This window comes from Eurosta solidaginis, chromosome 3, assembly GCF_040869045.1.
Source record: "Eurosta solidaginis isolate ZX-2024a chromosome 3, ASM4086904v1, whole genome shotgun sequence".
NCBI lineage: Eukaryota > Metazoa > Arthropoda > Insecta > Diptera > Tephritidae > Eurosta > Eurosta solidaginis.
Window position 1 is genome coordinate 6,048,656 of NC_090321.1, and position 23,987 is coordinate 6,072,642.

The 23,987-nt window shown below is 38.8% G+C and overlaps 1 pseudogene; it reads right to left on the reverse strand.

Annotated features, from left to right (window-relative positions):
• The window catches only part of LOC137245838 (piggyBac transposable element-derived protein 4-like), a 48,905-nt pseudogene extending 26,565 nt beyond the window's left edge, over nt 1–22,340 (reverse strand).
• Nucleotides 22,341–23,987: the final 1,647 nt, after the last annotated feature.

The following is a 23,987-nucleotide window of genomic DNA, read 5'->3' on the forward strand; positions in this document are numbered from 1 at the left end:
TGACGTCGTCGTCCTCCTCTTGCCCTTTTGGTTTAGAGTATTCGAGGCCCCATTCAGGCTCTCGTAACTGTTGTGCCGGGTGTTCCTCTGTGCGAGTCACAACACTATTTGGCGGTTGGTCCTCTTCTAACACCTTCGTGGTGACGTCGGCGACTTCCACTTGCCTTTTTTCCCTTAGGCTTTTGAGGTCCTTTTCGACTTCGCCTATCTCTAGCGTGTTAGGATTTTTATCTTCGGGACTTCTTTTCCTGAGTCACATGTAAATGTTGCCAGTGCCGAAGGAAATTTTGCCAAGCTGCGTGTATAAAATATCCTCCGCCTGCTTGTTTATTTGGAAGATGTAGAACTAACCATCCTCGGTAGGCGGAGATACAGTAAGTACCTTCCAATCCTATGCATGGCGAATCAAATGCCAGAGTGAACAAGGTTGGAGGCTTTTGTCCGATGTTTTGCAAGTTCAGACTACACAATTTTTTTGGTAATTTCGGGACTTTTTCTGTTCTATGTCAGGGTCATTTCGGTACTTTTACGGGATCGTTTCTGGATGGTTTTCGGGATCCGACCAGCATCCCGTTGAGATTATTTCGGAACCTTTCAGCATCAATTCGGGACTATTACGGGATCATTTAGGGCCCTTTCCGGTTTCATTTCTGGAGGAATAAGAATACTTTTTATTCAAGGTTAAATGAATTGAAGTAATTTCTAATTATTTTATCCACGCGGCCCATTATACATAGCTTGAGGAAGTTTTTGGCCAAATTACTTGATAAAATTTCAAGTATAAAAAAATTTAACAAACAGCTTTTGTTCTATCAAACTAATTAGAGGAAAGTTCCTTGTATTTGTTTATTTGTATATACGTAAGCGTTTTCACAATTGAATAGATTTATTAATTTGAGAACGGTTATGTGATATTTGTACAATAACTGTATTTTTAATGAATAAATAGAGGGTACTTTCCACAGGCACACTTAATTAGTTCCACATGTTTTCAAGCTTCTAATATGTTCTATTGTATTCTACCACAAAACTGTAGTTGGGGGCAGCGGGTTGACATAATTAAGATCTTGTATTAAGTGTTAATGAGACATTAATTTAATCTGATTTAAACGTCTGTTCATCTGTAACATATTCGTTAAATTAATTAGCTTAAGACGGCTCTATAGGAATATAGAAATTGAGTTTACATCGCTACAAGAAAAAAAAGCCCGTCAGAATTAATTCGGAACTTTTTCGGGATCATTTGGGCACCCTGCAAGGATCATTTCTGTGTGGTTTTCTGCATATGTCTAGGGTCACGGCGTTGTCATTTCGGGGCTATTCCGGGATCATTTAGAGACCCTTCCGGGAGCATTTCTGAATGGTTTGCGTGGCTTTTTCCGTATAATTTCGGGATGATTTGGAGATGCTATCAGGTTATCAGCTTATTTAGTACTTTTTTTACTCTATTACAAAAGTAAAATATATTAGACAAAAATAATTTTTAAACAGATAACTTCGTAAGCAGGCTAACATGGGCGCGGGTAAAGGCTAGTCTAATATATATTATAAATGGGAAAGTTTGGATGTTTGTCCAGACGTTTGTCTTTGTGACTCAATAACGCAAGAACGGCTAGACCGATTTGGATGAAATTTTGCACACATATAGCCAATAGTCTAGAAGGGGCGTGGTCCCCGCACCCCAGGAACAGTTATAATTTAATTATTATATTTTTTCGTCTTTGCGACTAAATCACGCCAGAATGGCTACACGGATTTTGATGAAATTTGGGACACAGACAATAGTCTACTAGCGAAATTTTTTTCGAACATGGAAAGAGGGGTGGGGGTCCCACGACCCCTTCTAGAAATTATTTTTCATAATTTTTACACATTATAACTTTACGTATACTGGCCTTCACCAATATCACAGACTCAAGGTGTCAAATAAGTCGAGGGCTTACAAAGTAAGCAGTGACACCCTCCGCCCGCCCCCATTTATCTCCCCTCTGGTGTAAAACCCATAAATTGTTATAACTCAATCTAAATTGTCTCCTAAATCAATAGTTTTTGGTATCTGGTACATACAGAACGAGATCTAGACAATTTTGGAGGAACGATCAGTGGTCCTCTCCTCTACTTCCGCCATCCGCCCTCCATCAATTGTTTTTATTAGCACGCTTTTATTAGCTTTACCTGTATGTTTCTATCTAACTTTTTATTCGCTCCAATGCGCTTGCTGCCTTATTAACATGGTTTTATAATTAGCTTCACCTTATTTGTAATCCCGTAAGGGTCATATCGAGACCCTTCCGGGATCATTTCTGGATGGTTTTCGGGATCGGTCCGGGATTACGCCGGGGTAATTTCGGGACTTTTTCGGGACTATTTCGGTATCATTTTGGGACCCTTCCGTGATCATTTCTGTATAGTTTACGGGATCCGTCCGGGATCCCGTCGGGGTTATTTTGGAACATTTTCGGGACTATTCCGGAATCAATTCGGGACTATTTCGCGATCATTTGGGGACCCTTCCGGCATCATTTCTGGATGGTTTTCGGGATCCGTGCGGGATCTCGTCGGGGTCATATGGGGACTTTTTCGGGAGCATTTGGGGGCTCTTCCGGCATCATTTCTGGATGGTTTTCGGGATCCGTCCGGGATATCGTCGGGGTCATTTGGGGACTTTTTCGGGATCATTTGGGGGCTCTTCCGGCATCATTTCTGGATGGTTTTCGGGATCCATCAGTGTCATTTCTGGACCATTTTGGGATCATTTGGGGACCCTTCCGAGATCATTTCTGGATCCGTCCGGGATGCCGTAGGAGCCATTTCGGGATTTTTTGTTACTTTTCCGGGATCATTTCTGGATCTGTGCGGGATCCCATCTGGGTCATTTCCGGACTATTTCGGGATCATTTTGGGATCCTTCCGGAATCATTTCTGTATGGTTTTCGCGATCCGTCGTTGATTCCCTCGGAGCCATTTCGGAACCTTTTCTGGAGTATGTCGGGGTCATTTGGAGACTTTTTCGGGATCATTTGGGGCTCTTCCGGCATCATTTCTGGATGGTTTTTGGGATCCGTGCGGGATCTCGTCGGGGTCATTTGGGGACTTTTTCGGGATCATTTGGGGGCTCTTCCGGCATCATTTCTGGATGGTTTTCGGGATCCGTCCGGGATATCGTCGGGGTCATTTGGGGACTTTTTCGGGATCCGTCCGGGATCCCATCAGGGTAATTTCGGGACTATTAGGGGATCATTTGTGGACCTTTCAGGCATCATTTCTGGATAATTTTCGGTATCCGTCCGGGATGCCGACGAGGTCATTTCGGGATTATTTCGGGATCATTTGGGATACCTACCGGCATCATTTCTGGATGGTTTTTGGGATTCGTCCGGAATCCCGTCGGGGTCATTTCGGGACTTTTTCTCGACTAATACGGGATCATTTGCGGACCCTTCCGGCATAATTTCTGGATAGTTGTCGGGATCCGTTCGGGATCCCGTCACGGTCATTTCGGAACTATTAGGGGATCATTTGAGGACCTTTCCGGCATCATTTCTGGATTGTTTTTGGAATCCTTTCGGGATCCCGTCAGGGTCATTTCGGGGATTTTTCGGTATCATTTAAGGATGGCTTTCAGGATTCGTCCGGGAACCCGTCAGGGTAATTTCTGGACTTTTCCGAGACTATTTCGGGATCATTTTGGGACCTTCCCAAGATCATTTCTGGATGGATTTCGGGATTTGTCCGGGATGCCCTCAGGGTCATTTTGGGACTATTAGTTGAGCATTTGAGGACCGTTCCGGCATCACTTCTGAATGGTTTTCGGTATCCGTTCAGATTCCCGTCGGAATAATTGCGGGCTTTTTCGGGATCATTGGGGTCCCTTCCGACATCATTTCTGGATGGTTTTTGGGATTCGTCCGGCATCCCTTCGGGGTCATTTCGGGACTTTTTCTCGACTAATACGGGATCATTTGCGGGCCCTTTCGGTATCATTTCTGGATAGTTGTCGGGATCCGTTCGGGATCCCGTCAGGGTCTTTTCGGAACTATTGGGAGATCATTTGAGGAACTTTCCGGCATCATTTCTGGTTAGTTTTCGGGATCCTTTCCGGGTCCCATCAGGGTCATTTCGGGACTTTCGGCATCATTTAAGATTGGTTTTCAGGATTCGTCCGGGATCCGTCAGGGTAATTTCTGGACTTTTCCCAGACTATTTCGGGATAATTTTGGGACCCTCCCAAGATCATTTCTGGATGGATTTCGGGATCTGTCCGGGATGCCGTCAGGGTCATTTTGGGACTATTAGGTGATCATTTGAGGACCTTTTCGGCATCACTTCTGGATGGTTTTCGGTATCCGCTCAGGATCCCGTCGGAATTATTGCGGGACTTTTTCGGTATCATTTGGTGTCCCTTCCGGCATCATTTCTGGATGGTTTTTGGGATTCGTCCGGCATCCCGTCGGGTTCATTTCGGGACTTTTTCTCGACTAATACGGGATCATTTGCGGGCCCTTTCGGCATCATTTCTAGATAGTTGTCGGGATCCGTCCGGGATGCCGTCAGGGTCATTTTGCTATTAGGTGATCATTTGAGGACCTTTCCGGCATCACTTCTGGATGGTTTTCGGTATCCGATCAGGATCCCCTCGGAATCATTGCGGGACTTTTTCGGGATCATTTGGGGTCCCTCCCAAGATCATTTCTGGATGGATTTCGGGATCTGTCCGGGATCCAGTCAGGGTCAGTTAGGGGTGCGTTCGAGATCCCGTCAGGGTCATTTCGGGACTATATCGGGATCATTTCTGGATGGTTTATGGGATCCGTCCATGACCCCTTAAGGGTCATTTCGGGACTATTAGTGATCATTTGAGGACCTTTCCGGCATCACTTCTGGATGATTTTCGGTATCCGTTCGGGATCCCGTCGGAATCAATGCGGGACTTTTACGGAATCATTTGGGATTCCTTCCGGCATCATTTCTGGATGGTTTTCGGGATTTGTCCGGGATCCCGTCGGGGTTATTTCGGGACCTTTTCGGGGCTAATACGGGATCATTTGGGGATCCTCTAGGGGTCGTTTCGTGACTTTTTCTGTATTATTTCGGGATCATTTTGGGACCCTTTTGGCATAATTTCTTGATGGTTTGCCGGATCCATCAGGGTCATTACGGGACCATTTTGGGATCATTTGGGGACCCTTCCGAGATCATTTCTGGATCCGTCCGGGATGCCGTAGGAGCCATTTCGGTATTTTTTGTTACTTTTCCGGGATCATTTCTGGATCTGTGCGGGATCCCATCTGGGTCAATTCCGGACTATCTCGGGATCATTTTGGAATCCTTCCGGAATCATTTCTGTATGGTTTTCGCGATCCATCGTGGATCCCCTCGGAGCCATTTCGGAACTTTTTCTGGAGTTATTCGGGATAATTTAGGGACCCTTCCTGGATATTTTCTGGATGGTTTTTGAGATCCGCCCGGGAGCCCGTCAGGGTCATTTCGGAACCTTTTCGGGATCATTTTGGAACACCTTCAGGGATCATTTCTGTGTGGTTCTCTGGATACGTCTAGAATCGTGTCGCTCTCATTTCGGGTTTTTTTGGGACTATTCGGGGAACTTTTGGAGACCCTTTCGGGGCATTTCTGGATGGTTTTCGGGATCCGTCCGCGATAGCGTTGGCGTCATTTCGTAGCTTTTTCTGGATAATTTCGGGATCATTTGGGATCCTATCAGGTTATCAGCTCATTTAGTTCTTTTTTTTACTCAATTACAAAAATAAAATGCATTAGACAGAAAACAAAATTTTAAACAGATAATAAGCAGGCTAACGCGAATAGCCCATATATTTAAAATTTTCCTTGCGGACGGGGCCGCGGGTAAAGGCTAGTAATATTATAAATGGGAAAGTTTGGATGTTCGGATGTCCAGACGTTTGTCTTTGTGAGTCACGCAAGAACGGCTGGACGGATTTGGATGAAATTTTGCACACATATAGCCAATAGTCTAGAAGGATATATATCTACTGGCGAACAGATAGACAATAGTCTGCTGGCTAAACATTTTTTGAAAATGGAAAGGAAAGGAAAGGGTGGGGGGTCGACGACTCCTCGAACAATTACTTTTTATTAATTTTTACACATTATGACTTTAAGTATACTGACCTTCTGGTCAGTCCAAATGAAATCAACCAGGGTCTACACCCCACCTCCATAGATTTGCATCTATGGACAAATATAACAACACGTATTTTTCAGTTTAGCCAGAATCGTTTTAGTTATTTTTTTATGAATTTTTCTAAATTTTTCGTTTTTAGTCGATTTGCGACTTTTTATATTCGGCGACAAAAGGTACTTTTCAGCAAAAGGCCTGTTATGGACTTACTTTTTAATTAAATGCTGTCAAACTTACAGTTCTAACTTGAAATTTCAGCAGCATTCTGAAAATGAAAAATAACATACGTCTTGTCTAAATATATGTTTTCATCCTTTTAAAGTTGATATTTAGGATTTTTTTTCTCAGCATGGTCTTCTCCATAAATGGTCCAAACTTTTTTCTAACACCTGGCACAAAGCTAAGAAAGATGTCATTTGAAAGAAAATGGAAAATAATATTATAGTATAGAATAAAATTTGTGGGTATTTGTTGGTAAGTGACCTAAAAAAAAGCTTGAATCTTTGCATTTCTTAAAATCGACTCCGTTAATGTTAAGCATTGGTAAGTAATTATTTATATTGTCTTATCTTTTAAGTCTACAATCAGCTCCTTTAAGGTAATTGTAATATATGATAAAATTAATTTTAGTCTTACTGGTTGTCTCTAATTATGAAGCGCAGCTGAGCTCGCCTAAATACTTGAACATATATGCAAAATCACACTGTTAAAAACAGTGAGTTTAAACTTGGCTTTTCCTATGCCAGGCAGCTTTTAAATTTTTGATACTCTTTTTAGATGGGCTGAATTCCCTTCTCCCAACTTTACTTCTTAGTTCGGGTAATTCTAAATTGCAAATTATATTGGCGAAAAGTACCCAGCACTTATCCTCTCTTCCACTGTTTCTATGATCTGGCCAAAAAAAGGTATGAGATGGTCAGTGAGGGTGCATGAAATTGATGTAAGCATCTTGATTATCATCATCAATGTATATGACGAATCCTATGAAGCACTGACTCTCATACACACAACCTATGTAGGTATTTGGCTGTAGGCTAGGTAGCATGTGTCAAGCTATATCTTAAGGCAAAGACCTCGTCGCTACTCACAAGCTTTGCTGCTATTTCTGTCTTTGATATAGGTGAAATCTGAAAAACGTTGATCCAACCTGGTTTTTAATTTTTCTACGACGGTTATATCAATAAATTGAAAATTTATTTTTGAGAACTGTTGCCGACAAAATTTGAACATTTCTTTTGGTGTGCAAATTTAGTCTTTATATGGCCTCTGAAGATTGGCTCTAGTGACTGAACGGCTTGACTGAGCCACCTATACCATCACAAGCACATTTTCCATGGCTTGTGGCATGAAAAGTCCAGGAGACTTCCAGGTTGAAATCTTCTTTGTGAAAACAGGTTTTTTTTTTGGGAAAATGCTGCAAAATCGTCCAAAAATTGGAATAGCACAAGATGGCTACACCGCAAAAATATATAAAAAAACTACTTTAAGATAAAAATTCGGCAAAAATGTTGTGCTTTGTAGTGACCTCTAGCCAATCGTAGCAAACTGGTGGCTCTTATTAATCAAAACTTATAAATTCTAATCCTTTACAATTAATTCACTTACCAACAATTTTGTTATTTAAAACAAAAACACTTTATCACTTTTTTGTAGTTACCAAAAATACTTCTGTTGAAATATTGTTTGTTTTACACAATGCACTCAATGATTGTAACGGTAGTTTGCTACCAACTACAGCTGTAAATCAAGGTTGCCCTATTGATAAAATATTTTTGACCATAATACCTTAAAGACCCAAACACATTCGACTTTTGCGTCGCTTGGCGCTTACGTTGCCGATTACAAGAAATCTAACGATTCAAGCCTTTTTTTAATTTGCAGTATGATTGTATTTTTCATTCTCTTTTAAATGACGTCGTTCTTAGCTTTGTAGCAGGTGTTAGAAAAAACTTTTGACCATTTATGGAGAAGACCATGCTGAGAAAAATCCTAAATATGGGTACTTCCACAGAAAAGTCCACCTTAACCGAAAAACTAAACTATGATTTAAAAAAAGAAATTGCTTGAACTATTAAAGAAAAATATTCAAATGTTATAAAATTAATATTTTCAAAATTTTCCTAACTTGCGATGGTGAGTTATCGGTACACAAATTTCGTGTTCAATAGGTGATCATTTTTTTTATTTACAAGAGCATTTTCTCTTTGCTGTTTTAATTTCTAAGAGTAACTCTGCAATTAAACTCTAATAGCTCGAATTTGGCAATAAAAACAAATAGGCGAAAAATCAATGTAAAAGAGCTGTGATGCTTCAATTAACGGTAAATTTTGGATTTACTTTTAAACAATATTCTATAATAACGTCACGCCATACAGAGGTTATTTAGTCTTATTATATCTGCGCTGGCGATTGTAGATGCAAATAGTTTTGCCTTTTAATAAAAGTTGACAAAGTTTACAAATTAAATTAGAAATCGCACCATTTAAGCAAGTAATTACTTTCATATTGAGCTTCAAAGTTTCGTAACGTCACGCCATATAGTAAGTAATTTTCTCGAGAGGTGATGCCTTATTCTGAATTCCAATTCAATCATGTCTTATGCAGATGGATTCTTCGAGTAACGGTAAAAAATACTCAAAGTGCTATAGGGAAAAACTAAAAACTGACCAACTTAGGCAGGAGAGAAGTCGTTTAAAAGCAAAAGAGAGGGCATCAAAGTATAGAAAAAGGTTGGAGTCCAGCAAGCATAAAAGTGATGCAATAAGAAAACAAAATTGTAAAAGACCATAAGCATTTCGCTTGAGAAAGAAAAATGAATGTGCTATAAAAGATAACCCAGAAGCCAATCAGCCCTATAAATGCAAGCAAACAATAGGAAAGGCATTAAAAAAAGCCAAAACTGCTTTGCCGGTCGACCCAAAGAAAATAAGCTATATTGTTGACTTGTTATATAAAAAATATGGTACATTATCATTGAAGGACGACTCTAAATCTGCAATACAAGAAAAAAAAAGCAGTTTGTCGTAGACTTTTACTCAAGAGATGATATTAGTGTCCAGGCCGCTGGTAGAAAGGAAACATTGATTGTCCATGGGGAAATAGTGGCCAAGCGTTTTATGTTGCTTTCTGTTGCTGAGTCGTATGAACTTTACAAATTGGAGAAAAATATTAACTTCGTTAGCAAGTCTGCATTTTACGAATTGCGTCCAAAACACGTGCAACGATCCTGTAAGATACTACATAATATGTGTGTTTGTAAGCATCATGCCAACTTTGCATTTATTTTGGAAAGCAGTGCGGATGTTATAAAATCTTTTTCGTCCAACTTAGAAAATTGTCTCAAGTCTGCTTGTTGCAACATTGAAAACGAAAAATGTATGATGAATAAATGCAAAAATTGCGATCAGGATGTAAGAAATGAATTAGTGCCCCTAAAATATTGGCCATTGATGGATGAAGCTGTTAAATGGAAACATTGGCGCAAAGTTGAAGACCGCATTGCTTTGACATACACCGAAGGTTCTTTATCTGATCTTTTGTACGAACTCCATGCACAGTTACCTTTGTTTAAACACCACTTTTTTATTAAACGTTCCCAACAAAACTATTTCGAAAGCAAAAAAAATAACATTAGCCCAGAAGATCTAATTCTACAAATTGACCTTGCAGAGAATTTTAGGTTAACTTTTCAAAATGAGGTGCAAAGCGCATATTTTAGCTACCGTCAAGTTACCATTTTCACTTGCGTTGCTTGGCTGGTTGGCGAAGTAAAATCGTATGCTATAATCAGTGACAAACTCACTCACAATAAATTCGATGTGTGCTGTTTTTTAACAAAACTTGTATACATAATCAAAAAAGAACATGGGCAATTTCAAAATATTTATATTTTTTCGGATGGCAGTAGCTCTCAGTTTAAAAATAAGTTTATTGCGCGAAGCCTGCCAGATTTTTTTTTTGAATTTGCTTGCAAAGTTGTAGAGTGGAACTATTTTGCAACTTCTCATGGAAAAGGTGCGGTCGATGTGGTAGGAGCAACGATAAAACGAAAAGTTTGGCAGTGACAAAAACAAAAAATATAATTTTGGATACTGCAGTTTCTTTTTACCAATGTGCTCGAAATCATATCTTTGGAGTTAACTTAACTTACATTCCTACACAGCAAATAGAAGAGTTTTCTGTTTTGCTAATAGAAAAGTGGAATGAGTTGCCGAAAATTTCTGGAATACATAAAATTGATCATTTATCAAGCAGCGAAGACAGGCAAATAAAAGTAGCCGAGACTGCGTTTTCACATAAAAGTGTGGTATAATAATAAAATAAACTTTTAAAACGTTATTATTACTCATTTAAAATATTTTTAAATAAAAAAAAATACATATTTTTAAATAAAATTCATGTTTTATTTTTAAATGTCAAATGTTATGTGCATATTTATTTGTATTATTTTTTCAAAACAACAAAATCACAGCACTAACCCCAATTGAATATCTCCATACATTCATTCAATTTGGAATATCTACAAAAAATTTTAAAATTGGAAAATTGGTATATCAACAACGAAAAATTTTAATGGATTTAATTTCAGTAACATAACGCCAGATACTTTGTTTGGTATAGAATTATGGCATTTTTTTAATTTTTCGCAATTTTCGATATCGAAAAAGTGGGCGTGTTCATAGTCCGATATCGTTCATTTTTCATACCAAGATAAAGTGAGTTCAGATAAGTACGTGAACTAAGTTTAGTAAAGATATATCGATTTTTGCTCAAGTTATCGTGTTAACGGCCATGCGGAAGGACAGACGGACGACTGTGTATAAAAACTGGGCGTGGCATCAACCGATTTCGCCCATTTTCACAGAAAACAGTTAAAGCCATAAAATCTATGCCACTACCAAATTTCAAAAGGATTGGTTAATTTTTGTTCGATTTATGGCATTAAAAGTATCCTAGACAAATTAAATGAAAAAGGGCGGAGCCACGCCCATTTTTAAATTTTCTTTTATTTTTGTATTTTGTTGCACCATATCATTACTTCAACTCCATAATTTACTTATATACTGTAAAGATATTAAATTTTTTGTTAAAATTTTACTTTAAAAAAAAATTTTTTTTAAAAGTGGGCGTGGTCCTTCTCCGATTTTGCTAATTTTTATTAAGCGTACATACAGTAATAAGAGTAACGTTCCTGCCAAATTACATCATGATATCTTCAACAACTGCCAAATTACAGCTTGCAAAAGTTTTAAATTACCTTCTTTAAAAAGTGGGCGGTGCCACGCCCATTGTCCAAAATTTTACTAATTTTATATTTTGCGTCATAAGTTCAACTCATCTACCAAGCTTCGTCGCTTTATCTGTCTTTTGTAATGAATTATCGCACTTTTTCGATTTTTCGAAATTTTCGATATCGAAAAAGTGGGCGTGGTTATAGTCCGATATCGTTCATTTTAAATAGCGATCTGAGATGAGTGCTCAGGAACCTACATACCAAATTTCATCAAGATACCTCAAAATTTACTCAAGTTATCGTGTTAACGGGCGGACGGACATGGCTCAATCAAATTTTTTTTCGATCCTGATTATTTTGATATATGGAAGTCTATATCTATCTCGATTCCTTTATATATGTACAACCAACCGTTATCCAATCAAACTTAATATACTCTGTGAGCTCTGCTCAACTGAGTATAAAAACGAAATGAACGCGCACAATGTTCGGTTTCGTACTCCTCCGAAACGGCTTGACTGATTCTCATGAAATTTTATGAGCATATTGAGTAGGACTGAGAATCGGCCAACATCCATTTTTCATACCGCTGGGAGGCTAGGGTCTCTAGATATAGCCCAAAACGTGGACCCGGTTACCCCTAGAATGTGTTTATACAATATAGATATCAAATGAAAGCTGTTGATGAGTGCTTTAGTACAGGGTGACTAGGGATACCCCTAGAAGGTGTGTGTAATATGGATAGCAAATGAAAGCTGTTTATGTGTGCTTTAGTACCGAGTAATTTATATCGCTGGCTGACTAGGGTCTTGAGATATAGGCCAAAACGTGGACCCGGATACCCCTACAATGTGTGTAATATGGATATCAAATGAAAGCTGTTGCTGAGAGCTTTAAAGTAATTTCCATTGTCATATTCGATTTAGTCGCATCAACCTGGCAAAACTGATAAATAAGCATGCGAAGCCGACATAAAGACATGAATTAATAATACCCACATACCTATATACATATGTACGTCCTATTTGATTTGCCTGAAATTTGATATATTAATTTGCCTGTATTAGTATTTACGATCCTTTTTTTCGGGAACTAGACCAGAGACGGACTGAGGCTGGGATTAGGACTAGAACTGGGGTTGAGACTCGGAGTAGGACTGGAACTCGGAATAGGACTGGAACAAAATAAATACCACCCTCTGGGACTGGCAGTAAGGGATGAAGAAGAATGAGAAGAACTTGTGAGAAGATAAAAGAGGGAAGGAGAAGGAGACTCAGAAAGAGATAGAGTGAAATGAAATAGAGATAGATGAATCGAAAAAGACGGAGGGAGGAGTGAATAAAAGGATTAAGAAAAATATAAGAGGGGGGAGGAAAAGTTAGACGGAAAACGCTTATTAAGATATATGCAGATAGACCAAATTTAGGGCAGAACAACGTCTGCCGGGGTTGCTAGTTAATATATAAAAAAAAAAAGCATTTCCAATATTTGGATGCGGATTGCACAACACAACCATGTAATTCTATACGCACGATACAGCATTGAAACTTTTTTTACACGTCCAAGAATATGAAGCGTCAGGATCGCGAATCCGAAAGCGGGATGTGGTCAAACATTTTTGGTCTGTAACTGTCAAAGATATTTGCAAAAGAAATTGAAAATTTTCTAGCTTTTTTAAGAAATAAATTTAATTTTGATGATTTGTGGTACCCATAAAAAAAATTGTGAACATACATAAGTGTTGTGCACGGATACAGTTTAGATCTCCAAACCTCCAAACCGTTGTTGGACGCATCCAGGGTAATTTTTTATAAGCGCAAACGAAGGCCGCCAATGCAATAAAACGCCTTGCGTTATCTTTGCTTTGAATCGACCAAAGCGTTTATGTAATTCCTGAGGGAAACTTGCTACCACCGACCCATCCACTCACAATGAAAGCGGCTTGCCATCATCACACAAAGCTTTCAGTCAATTACAGCTCTTATATTTACATAGGTGATAGGTGATAACACTTTATTTAATAATTTGGGAAAAATTTAAACAACGTGTCATCAGGACGGACAAAGCGACGGCTGTTTCGATTATACTTTGTAAATTTCTTCAAAGCCTTTTCTCCCGGGAGTGGGATTTGAACCCCAACTCCTACGATAGTTGAACGTGTTACAAACGCATTCAGCCACGTCATGCCTTAGTTGTTGTAAAGTTTTTCCCAATTGCCTTCTTTTTGCATATTTAATCCTTTACACACTGCATACTTCGTATGTAGTTATGTGTTAAAGCTATGCTAGTTGCTTTAGTTTTTTCTCAAATTATTAAATAAATTATATAAAATTCTTCTGTCACGGTTTTAGAGGCTGAACTCCTCCGAAACGGCTGAACCGATTCTCATGAAATTTTGTGAGCATATTGGGTAGGTCTGAGAATCGGCCAACGTCTACCTTTTTTTCGCTACGTGTCTAGGGTCTTGAGATCAAAACGTGGACCCGGGTACCCCTAGAATATGTTTATACAATATGGATATCAAATGAGAGCTGTTGATGAGTGCTATGGTACAGGATAATATTCATACAGCTGGGAGGCTAGGGTCTCGTGATATAGCCCAAAACGTGGAAAAGGGTACCCTTAGAAAATGTTTATACAATATGGATATCAAATGAAAGCTGCTGATGAGTGCCATAGTAAAGGATAATTTTCATACCACTGGGAGGCTAGGGTTTCGAGATATAGCCCAAAACGTGGATCCGGATACACCTAGAATGTGTTTTTACATTATGGGTATCACATTGAAGCTGTTGATGTATGCTTTAGTACAGATTAAGTTTTACACCGCTGGGTGACTACGGTCTCGAGATATAGGCCAAAACATGGACCCGAATTTCCCTAGAATGTGCGTGTATTATGGATATCAAATGAAAGGTCTTGCTGAAGGCTCTAAAGTTCATTGTGATATTCGATTTAGTCGCATCAACCTGGTAAAACTGATAAAAATGCATGCGAAGCCGAAATAAAGACAAGAATTAATAATACCCACATACCTATTTACATACGTCCTATTCGATTTGCCTGAAGTTTCGTATATAAATTTGCCTATATTAGTATTTACGATGCGTTTTTCCGGGAAGTATACCATAGACGGACTGGGACTGGGGTTAGGACTAGGACTGGGACTGAGACTGAGACTCGGAGTGGGCCTGGGACTGAGATTCGGAATGGGACTGGAACAAAATACATACCAACCTCTGCGACTGGCAACAAGAGATGAAGAAGAAGGAGAAAAACTTGAGAGAAGAGAAAAGAGAGAAGGAGACTGAGAAAGAGATAGAATGAGACGAAGGTGGAGATGAAGCGAAAAAGACGGAGGGAGGAGTGAATAAAAAGATTAGGAAAAAGTGTAGAGGGGTATTAAAATGTATGCAGATAGGCCAAATTTAGGGCAGAACAACGTCTGCCGGGTCTGCTAGTAAATTATAAAATTAAAAATTGCTTCAAATAAAGGTTTTCATATATTTAAAGCAATATGGACAATCCCCGATTAAATCATAAAAATAGGTGTTAACATATTTATAACAGAGCTCTGCATTTACAAGAAATTAAAATTATAATTTCTATTTATATATATAATTTCTGAATTTCTGATTATAATTTAAATTTTTTTGTCATGACCTTTTTTATAACCAGGAAACGGATTCTATGGAAATTGCCTTTTTTCTGTGGAACCAGGTATTGTGGTTTTGATTAAAAATTACAACGAATTAGCTTTACCTGATCCCGGATATATTCATTTCCATTTGCCTTTTTGGAAATAAATGCTTTTTTGCCTTTTTTCTATTTTCAAATTTTCAAGAGCTCATATTTTAAATTGCATTGTATATAAAACTGCTGTTGAAGAAATTTTTATCTTGCAATGTATTCACAAGAAATACTTCAGCAAATAATAATTTTATACTCCTCATATCACCCTGTTGCGTACCAAACTTATTGCCAAATCCACGAAGTTTGCTAAAACTCTAACTTGACAGCTGTTTTATTCAAAACGATTTGCCAGATTCTGTACGTGAAAAATTTAAAAAAATAGCAATATTAAAACAAATGGCAAAATTAAAAGCTGCAACCAAATAAAAATCAACGGGCTCATTAAAGAGTTTGGTTCGGGTACCTTTTATACTGATGGATCCATTTTATTCTGCAGCATCTGTTCAACAAAGGTTAATCATGAAAAAAAAGTATTATATTCAGCAACACATCAAACGTGAAAAACATGTAAAAGGGACACAATTAATAAAAACCAAGACCCAAATGATAGTACCTTTTGTGCAGAAGAATGAGTTTTACGAAGATCTCACTAAAATGATGATTGCAACCGACATTCCTTTCTATAAATTTAAGAGTGGAGTATTTAAATAATTTTTTGAAAAATACCTTCACAAAACTCTCCCTTATGAATCCACTATAAGAAAAAGTTATCTTATGGATTGTTTCGACTCCGTTTTGCAGAAAATTCGTTTAGAAATAGGGGAAAGTCGTATCTTTGTGTCCATCGATGAAACTACGGACAAAGCTGGTCGCAATGTAACCAATGTTATTGTTGGGTCATTGCATGAAAGCGGACGAGGTTATCTATTGACCGTGGTGGTGTTGGAAAAGGTGAACTCGTCAACAATTGCAACACTTTTTGACGATTCTATGCAAATCTTATGGCCAGAAGGATGGCGGCACCCTACATGAAGCAGAGTGCGTCGTTGGTAAAACTACTTTACTCCAATATGATTTGCATAACTTGCGTCGCGCAGACCCGGTGCTGCGAATCAAAACGCACAAGGTACTCTGATGTTGACACCTTAGTTTCAAACTTAAAGAAAGTGTTTCTAAAAAGCCCAACAAGGGTGGCAATTTTTAAAGAAATGGAACCAGCTCTACCTCTTCCCCCTCGGCCGGTACATAAAAAAAAAAATATATATTATTTTTTATTGCTTTTAACTATTATTGTATTATTTTATGCAGGTGATTACTCGATGGGGTATGTGGTTAGTTGCAGTTGTGTATTATGCCGACAACTTTGATTCTATAAAGAGAATAGTTAACCACTTAGTAGATGACGCGGCATGTGTCACTTTCGCAAAACAATTGTTGAACAAAGCATCTATCCTGGAAAATTTAATATATATAAAACATTATTTTGGAAGAAAATGTTTTCGAAAGACTTCAGAAAACAGGTTGTTTAAACATTGTTTGCTAAAAAAATTATTTACTTACATATAAATTCTTAGGAGCCCCCATTCGCGAAGTATTAAATATTTTAGATAATATTCAGAGGCGGCTTTCAGAAGCGCGCGGAACCACTTCTAAAGTGGTTTTGGAAAGATTCCATGCCGTTTTTACAGCCAACGTAGGTTTGGAGACAATTAGGACGGTTGATAAAATATTAAAAGGCGAGGAGAACGCCCTAGTCCCTAATAATTTGGAAGCATGCACGGTTCCATATTTAAATTGGGCACCACTTGTATCAGTTCAGGTCGAGCGTACTTTTAGTACTCTCAAGGCATTTCTTCGAGATAGTCGAATGAAAATGCTACCCGAAAACTTTAAGATGCATCTTGTGGTGCAATGTTACTAAAACTTTAAAGAGTAAAGTTTTTATGTTTAAAAACTCGATTCAAATCAAAGTACAAAACTTCATGTAATGAAACTAAATATTTTTGTTTTCTCGTTTTCGTTATAAATTTTAAGTAAAGTGATTTTTTTTTAAATAAATGAATTTATAAATTGTTTGCCTTTTAATTGCCCTTTGTTTGTTTTAATGCCTTTTTCGCTACTTTATTTTGCCTTTTTAAAGAGATTTTTAGGTCCTGAACATCCGTTCCCTGTTTATAACAGAGCTCTTGTATTTATATATGTCAAAACATATTTATAACAGAGCACACGTAATTCGACAAAATAATTTATTGAAGTCACATTGAGCAGAGCCTGTAGCTACATCCGCTTTTATCCGTTACACAAACCATTTAAAAATTGTTTAATCATAGGGTGACTATTGTATTTGTTGCCCAAACTTGCTTTACTTTGAAAAATTGGATTGCATTATTTCTGTTATTTATGTTGATGTTTTTGAGGTTTTTAAGCAGCCGGATAATTTCTTACACTTTATAATTTATTTATGTAATAGTAAAAAAATAGCTGATAACCTAATAGGGTCCCCGCATGATCGAAAGTCGCGAAATGACCCCCACGGTATCGTGGACGGATCCCGAAAACCAGAATTACTCCCGGAAGGGTCTCCAAATGGTTCCGAAATAGTCCCAAAAACGTCCGACATGACAACGACCCGATTCTAGACTGATCCAGAGAACCACACAGTAATAATCGCTGAAAGGGTAACAAAATGACCCCGAAATAGTCTCGAAAAAATTCCCAATTGACCCTGACGGGCTCCCGGATGGATCACAAACACCATCCAGAAAATATCCCGGAAGGATCACCAAATTATCTCGGAAAAGGCCCGAAATTACTCCGTCGGGATCACAGACGGATCTCGAAAACAATCCAGAACTGATGCCGGGAGAGTCCCCAAATGATCCCGAAATAGTCCGGAAAAAGTCCCGAAATTACCCTGACGTGATCCCGAAGGTCACTGATCCCGATGGGCGCTGCTGGATTGCCTGCGGAGCTATTCAAGTTCTGCGGCGAGGAGTTGGTAAGGCGCATGCAGCAGCTTATTAGCAAAATATGGGCGGACGAAAGCATGCCCGACGGTTGGAATCTTAGTGTTCTTTGCCCAGTCCACAAGAAGGGGGATACTGCAAAATGCACCAACTATCGTGGAATCAGCCTTCTTAATATCGCATATAAGGTCCTTTCAAGTGTATTGTGCGAAAGATTGAAGCCCACCGTGAACCGGCTGATTGGACCTTATCAGTGCGGCTTCAGACCTGGTAAATCTACCATCGACCAGATTTTCACAATGCGCAAAATCTTGGAAAAAACCCGTGAAAAGAGAATCGACACACATCACCTCTTCGTCGACTTTAAAGCCGCCTTCGACAGCACGAAAAGGAGCTGCCTATATGCCGCTATGTCTGAATTTGGTTTCCCCGCAAAACTTTTACGGCTGTGCAAACTGACGTTGAGCAACACCATCAGCTCAGTCAGAATTGGGAAGGACCTCTCCGAGCCGTTCGAAACTAAACGAGGTTTCAGACAGGATGACCCCCTATCGTGCGAATTCTTTAATTTGATGCTGGAGAAAATTATACTAGCTGCAGAACTTAAGCGCACTGGAACAATATACTATAAAAGCGTGCAATTACTGGCATATGCTGATGACATTGATATCATCGGCCTTAACACCCGCGCTGTTAGTTCTGCTTACTCCAAACTGGAAAAGAAGCGGTAAAGATGGGTTTGATGGTGAATGAGGACAAAACGAAGTACCTGCTGTCGTCGAGCAAAGAGTCAGCGCATATGCGCCTTGGCAACCACGCTACTGTTGGCAGCCATAATTTCGAAATAGTAAAAGACTTCGTTTATTTGGGAACCAGCATCAACACTAGCAACAACATCAGCACTGAAATACAGCGAAGAATCAATTTTGCCAATAAATGCTACTTTGGACTAGGTAGGCAATTGAAAAGTAAAGTCCTCTCTCGGCGAACGAAAATCATACTCTACAAGTCACTTATCGTACCCGTCCTGCTATATGTGGCAAAAGCATGGACCATGACAACAGCAGATGAAGCAGCTTTGGGAGTGTTCGAGAGAAAAGTTCTTCGAAAGATATATGGACCTCTACGCGTTGGCGATGGCGAGTACCGAAAAAGATTTAATGATGAGCTGTACAAGCTATACGCAGACATCAACATAGTCCAGCGAATTAAAATGCAGCGGCTGCGCTGGCTAGGCCATGTTATGCGAATGAAAGATGATGCTCCGGCCAAGAAAGTGTTTCTATCGGAACCCGCCTATGGAAGCAGAGGTAGAGGGCGGCCCCCACTCCGTTGGAAGGACCAGGTGGAAAACGATTTAAACTCCCTTGGTGTGACCAATTGGCGCCGGTTGGCGGAGCGAAGGAGCGACTGGCGCGCCTTGATGGATGGCCATAACCGTTTAGACGATTAAGCGCCAATTAAGTAAGTAAGTAAGTAAGATCCCGAAGGTCGTCCATAAATGATACCGGAAGGATACCCAAATGATCCCGAAAATGTTCCGAAATAACTCCGACGGGATCCCGGATGTATCCCGTAAACTACCCAAAAAGGACCCAGGAAGGGTTCCAAAATGTTACGGAAAAAGTCCCGATATGACCCCGGACGGATCCTGAAAACCATCCATAATTGGTCTCTGAAGGGTACGTAAATGATCACGAAATAGTCCAGAAAAATTTCCGAAATTACCCCGACGGGATGCCGGACGGATCGCGAAAACTATACGGACCCTAAATGATTTCGAAATAGTCTCGATATGTCCCTGACGGGATTACAGATAAGGTGAAGCTAATTATAAAAGCATGTTAATAAGGCAGCAGGCGCGGTGAAGCGATAAAAGCGTGTTAATAAAATCAATTGATGGAGGGAGGATGGCGGGGGAGACGGAGAGCACCACTTATCGTTTTTCCAAAATTGATAAGTGCTCGATCTGTAGATTCTTCTAGACTATTGGCTATATGCAGTGGCGTAGCAAAGGAGACGGCGGGGGCGGGCCCCACCGGGTCTCACCTTTTTTGGGGTGACACCCACCTGGTCTCTCAACTTTAAGAACAATGTACAAACAAACAAAATTCGCTAGCACAAAAATTTCTTTTTCTAAGATTCCCCCACTCTCAGCTCTATGTATAATTCGGGCATTTCCGCAAAAGAGTCTGACGCGGTCTTTGGGGATTCCTCGTCCCAAACTCGCGATCTTTGGCGTCTCATTTGCAACATTTCTCATTTGTTTCGTGAAGTGTGTTGTGTTTGGTTGGCGTGATTTGTTAAATTGTCTCTTCAAAATGTAGCTTCATTGTTCGAGATCGTACAAACTAATGCTTTGCTTTTGGCGAATACTGAAGAACTGAAATTAGCTACGTCTAAATTTACTGATTTCTATAATGAGGTCTCAGAAACCGAATTAGTTTTGGAGATACCAGGACTGCGTAGACATTTAAAACCCGCTAATTTTACGGTTACTGAGTGGGTGTCTCTAGATTTTTTAAAGGTTATTGTAGAATGAGATTTTACAGAATCTCTTCCTAATCTTATGTTTGCACTGAAATTTTTCATGACGGTTTGCATGTCCGTAGCTTCATGTGAGAGAAGTTTCAGTAAATTAAAATTAATAAAAAAACTATTTGTGGGCAACAATGACCCAGTCGCGGCTTATCAATCTTGGTATACTACCCATTGAATACGAGGCAATACAAAATATAAATTTCGATGAAGTAATATCTGAGTTTGCAGGCGTCACAGCTAGAAAGAAGAAATTTTAATTGTATAACAATTCCTTTTCTGTTTTAGTTATTATTATGTTTTGTTATTTCTTCAATATTATAGATAATAAATGATCCATGATGACCTTTATCATATACAATTTATTGCTTTTTACTTTCGATGGGGTGATACCACCAACTTCCGCACTGGGTGCCACCCAAGGTAGCTACGCCACTGGCTATTTGTGTGCTAAATTTTATCCGAATCGGTCCAGCCGTTCTTGCGTGATTGAGTCACAAAGACAAACGTCTGGACATCCAGACATCCAAACTTTCGCATTTATAATATTAATAAGATTAAAATGAGATTAGATTTTATGTAGCCGATTACTCGGATATGACGAATAGAATAAGATTATTTCGGCTACATTCATGAAAGGTGTGAAGTCTTCGGAACAGCCGAAGACAGTTCCGGTCTTTCTTCTTCTTTTTTTAATGCTAATGTACACTTTTCTGACTTAAAATTTAAACCCAATTCTTCAATCTAAATAAAAACCAAATTTTCTTTCTTTCAACTTTATTGAAAAACTGAAATCTGCACTTTATTTTAAAACGAATAAAAGAAATTGAAAATTGTTTAAGGGATAAATTAAGCTTTTTATACATACTTTCCCTAGTTTTATAAGATATATTTTTCTATCACCCACCAAGGTTCACTTTCTCATGGAACCTTCTTTCAATATTTTATTCTAAAACGCCATATATCAGATCAAATTCAATATATTTTGACGTGAGCTGAGACGTTTATGAAATAAATCTGAAATGGAGAGTTCAGCCGAGATAGAGTAATAATTCACTCAATAATTACGAATCAAGTTTGTTATGAAAGACTTAACTTCTTGATCAACTACATTAGCATGAAGTTGTGTATTTGCTGTCTTAGATATTAACACCGCACAAAGTTTTCCATCCACGACACCCGGTGCTCCAGCATCTCCAACACAAAAGTTATCGCCTTCGTCAGTACAATACATATTTCTTCCCACGGGGTAATTCGTACATCTGTGTGATTCTACTATAGTTACGTCATTTACTAGGAGTGAAAGAGAAGGAGGATTTTGGTTTAAGTTAACCCATCCAGTAGTTTGAAATTTTCTGTGCTCCGAAAGTTGATTTTCGCAAAGTGGTATTGTATCCACTATATTTCCCGTTCTCCTTCTACTTTCAAAGGATCTACTGAGTTTAATTCCAGCTATACTACTTTCTATGCTGATTTCACATTGAATTGATACACTCTCCACTGTGCGACGTGGTCCGGTTAATCTGGCGCCAACTTTGATGTCTTTTATTTCTAAACCGGTAACGCAATTTGCAGCTGTGATCACTATTTGCATAGAGACTAATGAACCAGAGCATAAATATTTTTCTTCGTTACGTACTTTCCGTAATAATGCTACTAAATAACGCCGATTGCCAGTTTGTGAATTTATATGGGTCAGAAGACAGCTTAGTACGACAACAAGGATCGCGAAAAAGTTTTGGAAATTCATTTTAGTTTCCGATTTGATGTTTGCTAGGTATAAAATAACTAAAACAAGAAAAGTTTTGTGGGCGCTATTTATATACAGTGGTGAACCGTGCAAGTGCACGGTTAGAAATCTGAGCCTAAATTTTCAACCGTTCATCGGTTAAACACTGAAACACTTGAAACATTTTGCTACTAAATTGGAAACCTCCCAATTTAATTTTGTCTTTTTTAATTTTATCTAATTTCAATTTTAAACTTGTTTAAACAATAAGTTTAAAATATTAATATTTTTTTAAAACAAAACCAAAAATATTTAAAACAAGTAAGGAAGGCTAAGTTCGGGTGTAACCGAACATTATATACTCAGCTGAGAGCTATGGAGACAAAATAGAGTAAAATCACTTTGTAGGAAAATGAACCTGGGGTAACCCTGGAATGTGTTTGTATGACATGTGTATCAAATGGATGGTATTAAAGAGTATTTTAAGAGGGAGTGGGCCTTAGTTCTATAGGTGGAAACCTTTTCGAGATATCGCCATAAAGGTTGACCAGGGGTGACTCTAGAATTTGTTTGTACGATATGGGTATCAAATGAAAAGTGTCAATGAGTATTTTAAAAGGGAGTGGTCGTAAGTTCTATAGGTGTACGCCTTTTCGAGATATCGCCATAAAGGTGGACCAGGGGTGACTCTAGAATGCGCTTGTACAATATGGGTATCAAATGAAAAGTGTCAATAAGTATTTTAAAAGGGAGTCGGCCTTAGTTCTATAGGTGCACGGCTTTTCGAGATATCGCCATAAAGGTGGACTCACCCCTGGTGGAGTGGGCCTTAGTTCTATAGGTGGACGCCTTTTCGAGATATCGCCATAAAGATGGACCAGGGGTGACTCTAGAATGCGTTTGTATAATATGGGTATCAAACGAAAGGTGTCAATGAGTATTTTAAAAGGGAGTGGGCGCTAGTTCTATAGGTGGTCGCCTTTTCGAGATATCGCCATAAAGGTGGACCAGGGGTAACTCTAGAATGCGTTTGTACAATATGGGTATCAAACGAAAGGTGTCAATGAGTATTTTAAAAGGGAGTGGGCCCTAGTTCTATAGGTGGTCGCCTTTTCGAGATATCGCCATAAAGGTGGACCATGGGTGACTCTAGACTTTGTTTGTACGATATGGGTATCAAATTAAAGGTATTAATAAGGCTTTTAAAAGGGAGTGGTAGTAGCTGTATATGTGAATGCGTTTTCCAGATATCGACCAAAATGTGGACCAGGGTGACCCAGAACATCATCTGTTGGATACCGCTAATTTATTTATATATATAATACCACGAACAGTATTCTTGACAAGATTTCAAGGGTTTTTTATTTCGTCCTGCAGAACTTTTTCATTTCATTCTACTTAATATGGTAGGTGTCACACCCATTTTGCAAAGTTTTTTCTAAAGTTATATTTTGCGTCAATAGACCAATCCAATTACCACGTTTCATCCCTTTTTTCGTATTCGGTATAGAATTATAGCATCTTTTTCATTTTTCGTAACTTTCGATATCGAAAAAGTGGGCGTGGTCATAGTCGGATTTCGTCCATTTTTTACACCAATACAAAGTGAGTTCAGATATGTACGTGAACTGAGTTTAGTAAAGATATATCGATTTTTGACAAAGTAAT